Source organism: Eulemur rufifrons, chromosome 8 (assembly GCF_041146395.1).
Source record: "Eulemur rufifrons isolate Redbay chromosome 8, OSU_ERuf_1, whole genome shotgun sequence".
NCBI lineage: Eukaryota > Metazoa > Chordata > Mammalia > Primates > Lemuridae > Eulemur > Eulemur rufifrons.
The window spans coordinates 103,712,913-103,721,302 of NC_090990.1; the positions used below are offsets into that span (position 1 = coordinate 103,712,913).

Below are 8,390 nucleotides of genomic sequence, written 5' to 3' on the forward strand. Positions count from 1 at the left end.
ATGGTGACTGATAATCCTCTCTAACAATTGTGCCTCAGTATCCTGTGCTGTTTCATCAGTGCGTTTAGTCATGGTGCCACCTTTCCAACTGCAGCCTCTCCTAAAAGTTCATGGCAAATGTCCTCAGCAGCAGGCAGGATCAACTCTCCACCAGTAGTAAAGGGCCTCTTAGCTTTAGCAATGAGGTTAGCCACTAGGAGTGATGCTGTCAGTGCAGACACATCTGATGAGGTGGTGGCCTTCAATAACTGCTTCTGTTCTTCATGTTCACTTTTTTTCTTTTGAAAAACTCCAGAGGCTTGTCTTTTAATGTGGGGTACTTGGTCTCCAGGTGGTGAAGCAGTTTTGAAGGTTCCGTGGCTTCAGTGGATAGCCAGTGGCCACATGTTATACAAAGTGGGCTTGGAGAATGTGAATCACCTGTTGCAATGAACCCATAATTGAAAATACTCTTGGTATTTTCTTTGAAACGCAGCTTTCATTTTGTTGGCAGTCTTAGAGTCTTCTGAAGTCTCATCATTGGGTCTTTCCCCCTTTTCAAAGAAGCTCTCCAGCGACATTTACTTTTTACTCATTTTTGCTAGGGTTAGCTTGTGGGCTTACCAACACTGTGATTGAGACAAGCACGCAGTGCGGGAAAGAGGCGCAGACAGAAGTGGTAAATAGAATAATGGGCGGGCCACGCACGGGCTGAAATAAGTATTGGATACTGACTTAAAGCCTGCCACCAAGATGCAGTTATATAATTGAAGTACATCAACTCACTTGCCACTATAAAGCCTGCCACCAGATACAGCTTAATTGTCACTTGTCACTCAGCGATAGGGTTTTGATATGAGTCTACAAGCAATTGATTTATTATGGTCTTTGTGTAGTCAAACTTCTCTGCTAAGGATAATCTGTATTTGCAGCTGCTCCCCAGCACTAGCATCACTGCCTCAGCTCCACCTTAGATCATCAGGCATTAGATTCTCCTAAGGAGCCGCAACCTAGATCCCTCACATGTGCAGTTTACAGTAGGGTTCGAGCTCCTATGAGAATCTAATGCCGCTGCTGATCTGACAGGAAGTGGAGCTCAGGTGGTGATGCCAGCGATGGGGAGCGGCTATAAACACAGACGAAGCTTCATTCGCTTGCCCCGCTGCTCACCTCCGCCTGTGCAGCCCAGTTCCTAACAGGCCACAGACGGGTCCTGATCCATGGCCCAGGGGTGGGGGACCACAGTATTAGATCACTGCTTCATTCACCTAAGCTCCCCCCTTGCAAATCCTATAGTGTCCCTATCTCTTCCTTTGTTTGGCAAGACGCCTCTCAGTACCTTTGGTAGGTGATATTCACTGCAACAAGCCAATAAACCCATCGTGGTAGTTGGCTGATGGGCTAGGATAACCCCCTTAAAGAAAACTGGAGGCTTTGGTTTAGCAAAGCAAAAGAGTAAATCAAGAATGAAGTCTATAAATATATAGAACTATTATGTATCCGTAATAATTTTTTTTTAAGGCAGGGTTTCGCTCTGTTGCCCAGGCTGGAGTACATGTGCTGGCTCCTTCATGCTGCTTTTAGCAAAGTCCTACATGAGACACATCAATCAGGCTCGAGCTAGTCAGTAAACATAAAGAAATGGAGAGTTCGGGGTTTGGCAGAAGTTGGCGGCCGCCAAAAGGGGTTGGTGCTTGTGTGAGTTGTTGAGGGTTTTTTATTCGTTTTTCTTCCCTGGGCTAATTGTATGTTGAACTTTATGCGTATGTTTGATCATTGTCCTTTGGGGAATCAGACTGCTGCTACAGAGAAAGGAAAAGTCAACGTCAACTATCAAAAATGGGAAAAATGAAATGGCGATTGCATGTTTTCATCCATACTGCAGTGCTGGTGGAGGCAGAGAAAGAGTTTTATGGTGTGCCTTAAGAGCCCTGCACAAAAAGTAGGTATCCTGAAGCAGTTTATGTTGTTTATACCATCGACGATAACTTCAGGGGTCAACAGATACTAGAAGGTGCTTTCAGAAGATTTAACATCAGATTAACTCACCCAGTGCAGTTTGTTTTCTTAAGGAAACGCTACCTTGTGGAAGATTCACTCTATCCTCACTTCACATTGCTGGGCCAAAGTCTAGGACACACTTTTCTTGGCTGGGAAGGTCTGACGCAGTGTGCTCCTGACGTTTATAACAATTCAACGGGATTCGCTTTCACACTTCCTCTGTAAGTACACAGGGGGTTGCCGAGTTGGAAGCTATGTTCATTCGTTATCCCACTATCAGCACTGACGTGCTCTCTGTAGTGAAGAATCAAAATGTTGGCTTTAGTAATGCAGCCTTCATTACCAGGAATCCGTTACTCAGCAGGTAAAGCTCATCTGCTACTATTTATTTGCTTTTATTTATGGACTTGTTGGTTCTTGCAGTGACGTGGTCATGGTCAATTCTTCTGGGACACTAAACCATATTCTCTCACTGTGGAAGGCTGGGAGTCGCCCTGACGTTGTTTATCCACCTTGTGATGTGCAGACATTTCTGGACGTTCCCTTACATGAGAAAAAGTTGACCCTAGGACAATTTCCTGGTTTCTGTTGGCCAATTTAGGCCTGAAAAGAACCATCCTTTGCAGATCAGAGCCTTTGCTAAATTGCTGAATAAGAAGGCGACTGAGTCGTCTCCTTCTCTTAAACTTGTCCTCATTGCAGGTTGTCGTAACAAAGATGAACTCGGGGTAAACCAACTGGGAAGGCTGTCTGAGGACTTAGGAGTTGAAGAAGATGTGGAATTTAAAATAAACATCCCATTTGATGAATTAAAGGGTTACTTGTCTGAAGCAACAGTTGGTCTGCATGCCATGTGGAGTGAGCATTTTGGGGTAGGAGCTGGGGAGCATATGGCAGCTGGCACAGTCATCCTCGCTCACAATTCAGGGGGCCCGAAGCTTGACATCGCTGTTCCTCACGAAGGAGACGTAAGTGGATTTCTGGCTGAGAGTGAAGAAGGCTATGCTGAGACTGTGGCTTATATTCTTTCTATGTCTGCAGAAAAGAGACTCCATATCCGAAAAACTACTTGCACATCTGTAAGCAGATTCTCTGATCAGGAGTTTGAAGTGACATTCCTACCATCTGTGGAAAAGTTATTTAACTAATGCAATATATGTACAAATTAAAGGTATTTTATATTTAAAAAAGAAGTGGTAATAACACTCTAGTAAGGAATGTACTTAGGGGCCCGCACACAAAAAAAGTAGGAATAGAAAAGTTGGCTGAGGGTCTCATTACACGGAGACTGCTGGCTTGGAAAAAACAACTGCTTCTCTAACCCGCAGGAGAAGTTAAAAACGGTAGCTGCTTAATAGCAGCTAAATAGCAGGAGATAACACCGTGGCCCCAAACCTTCTCCAAGCACCTCGGGTTAAGAGTTCTGCGACTGACAGTAGTGCAAGACTACGAGCAAAGCTCAGATTAACGGTGTTGTCTTCCATTTCAAGCTACCATTAATCAGAGAGTTGGTGGGATGGTACCGAAGCCAACAATCAAAATATAAGAGTTTTTAGGCTTAATATGATATGTAAGATCTTTGGCTACACTAACTCATGCTTAACAATTGACCGGAAGCCTACCAATTATGTCAGGAACCACATTACCAAAACAAACTAACTAATAAAAAACCCACACCTGGCCCACAACAGCCTATGATTAAGATCTTGGATCCCAAATGCATCCCTCTAGAAGTGGCTGCCAAAGCCGCGGTGCCTTTAAGGAGCGTGTTAACCACCTGAGCCTCCTCAGATGGGCCATGAGTGATAAGGGACAAAGAACAACCTCTCTTGAGGGCAGAGCCAGGGCCACGGAGAACAGGGGAGTTTATCCCAGTGGGTAGATCTAGGGGAAGCCAGATAGACTAACCAAGCAACTTCCTCCTCTGTCAGTACAGGTCATCCTTATTCTCCCAGATTTGAATGACATTGTTGTTCTGGTGATCTAATGCTGAGTAACACATCACTCTCGCAGCTAAGAGTGGCTATGTGACAAAATTCTGGCCAATGAAGTGTAAACAAAAGTTGTTGGGCAAAACTTCCAAGAAAGTTTTTTAAAAGAGGACAAAACGCTGATATGGATTCTTTTCTGCCCTTTCCCCATTCCTTCTTTTTTTTTTTTTGAGACAGAGTCTCACTCTGTTGCCCGGGCTAGAGTGAGTGCCGTGGCGTCAGTCTAGCTCACAGCAACCTCAAACTCCTGGGCTTAAGCGATCCTACTGCCTCAGCCTCCCGAGTAGCTGGGACTACAGGCATGCGCCACCATGCCCAGCTAATTTTTTTTTGTATATATATATATTTTAGTTGTCCATATAATTTCTTTCTATTTTTAGTAGAGATGGGGTCTCACTCTTGCTCAGGCTGGTCTTGAACTCCTGACCTCGAGCGATCCACCCGCCTCGGCCTCCCAGAGTGCTAGGATTACAGGCGTGAGCCACTGCGCCCGGCCCCCCCATTCCTTCTGATTCCCAGCTGGAATGCAGATGTGATAGCTGGAGCTCCAACAGGTACTGCGGACCATGAGGTAATCTTGAGAATGAAAACCACAGGCTAAGGATGGGGAAGAGAAAGACAGAAGGAGCCTGGGCCCCAGTGATGATGGAGCAGCTATGAACTACCTACCTATGGAGATTTTTTTACATGAGAGAAAAATAAAACTTGAATCTAATTTAAGCCACTGTTATTTTGGTCTCCATTATTAGCAGCCAAATGCATTTCCTACCTTAGGCAGTACGTCTTCCTCACTGATTGTCCATGGGGGCAGGAATCCTTCAGTTTTGTCATCTTTTTTATCTTCTGCAACCCACATAGAATCTGGCACAGAGTAGGTACACAGTGAAGACTGTTGAATGAATCCTAGCACTTTAGGTCATAGCTGGTTTGTCGAGCTGTCTGAACACAATAAGGTACAAAGAGGAACAGGCCTTTCTTGCCTTCCCTCCCAACCACTGCCTCCAGCCCGGCTCTGTCAGCAGCCTTCCCCTCCCCTGGAATGTATTTCTCAAGTAGGCCCGTAGCTTTCTGGTCATTTTCTTGGATGACAAGTCTTGAACAGTCCGTTTTAAGGCTTCAATCTATTAACCTATTGCAAGCTTCCCCTCCCCCAGCACAGCTGGACCCGCAGCACAGAGACCTTCAAGGGCAAAGTGGGGCGAGCCTGTTCTTTGCTCTTCTCTCATCCTCCCTCTGGCTTCCCCAGGATTGGAATGGTGGGAGAAAGGAAAGGAGCAAAGTCTTACATGACTGAGCTCTTAGAGCCTTCTGTGAGACAGGTACCTAAATGGCTTTCTCTTGGGGGTCCTTAGGAGACCCCCAGGGACCTGTACACTGCCCAGTTCTCTGGTGTTTGCAGTGCACTCCCCAGCCGACCTCTTGCATCGTACCCTAAGCTTTGACTCCATAGCATTTTACCACTGGGGCCTTCTTGCCCTGCAGATACCCCTCTTGGGCAGGGTTCCACCCAGATCGCTCAAGCTTGGATACTTTCCATGCTGTCCTCTTGGTCTGTGGGAAATTCTCACCCTTACCATGCCAGATGCAGGAGTGCAGGCTACCCCAGCACCACCATCCCCGTCTAGGCCCAGCCAATCTCCCCCCTGACCCATTCCCCACGCTGCCAGCAGACACTTGTTTCTATGTTTGTATACATCTCTCAAATACCAGTAAATTCATGTCAAGCTCTTCCAGAACTCTCAGTGCTTTGCTTCTGCTCTTTGACAACACTGGGACAATAATTCTGCCACCCAGAAAACATCCAGCCAAGGACTGCGATGCCCATCTCTGTTTCTTGCAGGCCCTCCTGGTCTCTTGGTACTCTCCTGCCATGGCCTGTGACCTCCCCTCATCTCCCAAGGACTGAGGGAGGCGAAATAACAAAGCACTCCAGAACAGACCAACAACTCTACCGTGATTTTTTTTTTTTCAACTTTTTCTCTTTTCAGAGACAGGATCTTGCTCTGTTGTCCAGGGCAGTCCTCCCACCTCAGCCTCTCAAGTAGCTAGGACTACATGTGCATGCCACCACACTAGATAACTTATTTTTGTAGAGACAAGATCTTGCTATGTTGCCCACACTGGTCTCGAACTCCTAGCCTCAATGATCCTCCCACCTTGGCCTCCCAAAGCGCTGGGATTACAGGCGTGAGCCACACATCCAGCCTATCTCCATGATTTTTTACTCCCAAGTCCAATTTGTAATCTCACGTAGGCTTTCAGTGGTGCCAGAGGCTGTCATTGTGGGAGCAGGTGTGCTCTTTCTCCTGGCCAGTAAAGTCTTTCTCTACAACGTGGGGGCACCTGTGTGCACTTCTCTCCTTGAAGACTCAGTTCGAACTCCACGACAACAGGAAAAACCTCTCTCAACCACCTTTAACTTTCCCAAGCACCATATGAATTAGAGGAGTGAAGTAAGTAACTGAAGGAAGTAGGGAACTTCTGGTTAAATGCGGTGAACTGAGCACACATATTTACCACTGTTCCCCCCTCGAAACCACATTAAAATGAGAGTAAAGAAGTAAAAAAGCACAAAAGCACAAGGACACAGAGAGAAGACTCGCGTAAATGAGAGGTGTGATCAGAAAAATGGAAAGCCAGATGTGTGAGGTAATGGACTTAAATTTGAGGATTTCCCGTTCGACCCAGGATGTGGGCAGTGAAGAGCCAAAAAGGAACAAAATAATCAGAGTCTTAGAACCCATAACAACTCAAAAAATTAAAGGTCCTTAGTCCTCTGAAAGCAGAGGGATGGGATTGGAACATTCCCTTCTGGGGATAATAACCAGCTCAGGAGGAAAAGCTTCTAGCAGCCCAAAGGCTGGTCCCTCCCTCACGACCCCCAGGAGGCCCAGCAGGTGACAGTCTCTGCACCCTCTAGGTTTCCAGTCAGCTCTCTGGGGGTCTCTCGTCACTAGGGACAGGCAGCTAAGGAGCATCAGAGAGGGGAAAGCAGCCTCAAACATAAAAGACAGTAGCCAAAAGAAAAAGAGCCCAGAGGGTAACAGATAGTGAAGGAACCAGAAGAAAATGCCCCCAAAATTGCAATTAATATCCTCAGAGAAGATATTACAGTCATGATATAAGAGCAAGATGCTCCTAGGGCACTGGGAGGCCGAGGCGGGAGGATTCCTTGTGGTCAGGAGTTTGAGACCGGCCTGAGCAAGAGCAAGACCCCCCATCTCTACTAAAAATAGAAATTAGCCAAACAACTAAAAATATATAGAAAAAAATTAGCTGGGCATCATGGTGCGTGCCTGTAGTCCCAGCTACCCGGGAGGCTGAGACAGGAGGATCGCTTGAGCCCAGGAGTTTGAGGTTGCTGTGAGCTAGGCTGATGCCACAGCACTCTAGCCTGGGCAACAGAGTGAGAATCTGTCTCAAAAAAAAAAAGAAAAAAAAAAGAACAAGATGCTATTTTTATTTATTTATTTTATTTTTATCACTCTTGGTCAGGCTGGTGTCGAACTCCTGAGCTCAAACGATCTACCCGCCTCGGCCTCCCAGAGTGCTAGGATTACAGGCGTGAGCCACTGCGCTCAGCCAAAGGTGCTATTTTTAAAAGGAACATTAAAAAAATAATAAAGACTTCTTGGATATTAAAAGTATGGAAACAGAAGTAACAAACTTAATAAAAGGATTCTAAGACAAAGCTAAGGAAACATCTTGGAGTGTAGAATAAAAAGACAAAGAAATTGAAAATAAGAAATAAATGTAAGAAAATTAGAGATTCCATCCAGGAGGTAGAATATCTGACTAATAGGAGCTCTAAAAAGAGAGAACAAATAAATAGCTGAGGGGGCAAGTTATTAAATAAATAATTCAATAATATTTACCTGAACTGAAGGAAATGAGTTTCCAAATTAAAAGGGCCCATTAAATGCCCAGCATGGTAAATTTAAAAAACAAACATAGAGGCCGGGCGCGGTGGCTCACGCCTGTAATCCTAGCACTCTGGGAGGCTGAGGCGGGAGGATAGCTTGAGCTCAGGAGTTCGAGACCAACCTGAGCAAGAGCGAGACCCTGTCTCTACTAAAAATAGAAAGAAATTATCTGGTCAACTAAAAATATATATAGAAAAAATTAGCTGGGCATGCCAGTAGTCCCAGCTACTCAGGAGGCTGAGGCAGTAGGATCGCTTAAGCCCAGGAGTTTGAGGTTGCTGTGAGCTAGGCTGACGCCACGGCACTCTAGCCCGGGCAACAGAGTGAGACTCTGTCTCAAAACAAACAAACAAAAAAAAAAAAAAACATAGTGAGACGCCATTTCTTAAAAAAACGGGAAAAATTAGCCAGGTGTGGTACACACCTGTAGCCCCAACTACTAGGGAAGCTGAGGCAGGAGGATCGCTTGAGCCCAGGAGTTCAAGGCTCCAGTGAG

At 45.7% G+C, this 8,390-nt stretch overlaps 1 pseudogene; it reads left to right on the top strand.

The window, feature by feature from the left end:
* The first annotated feature begins 1,648 nt into the window (after window positions 1-1,648).
* LOC138390373 (GDP-Man:Man(3)GlcNAc(2)-PP-Dol alpha-1,2-mannosyltransferase pseudogene) lies at window positions 1,649-3,128 on the top strand (annotated as a pseudogene).
* Window positions 3,129-8,390: the final 5,262 nt, after the last annotated feature.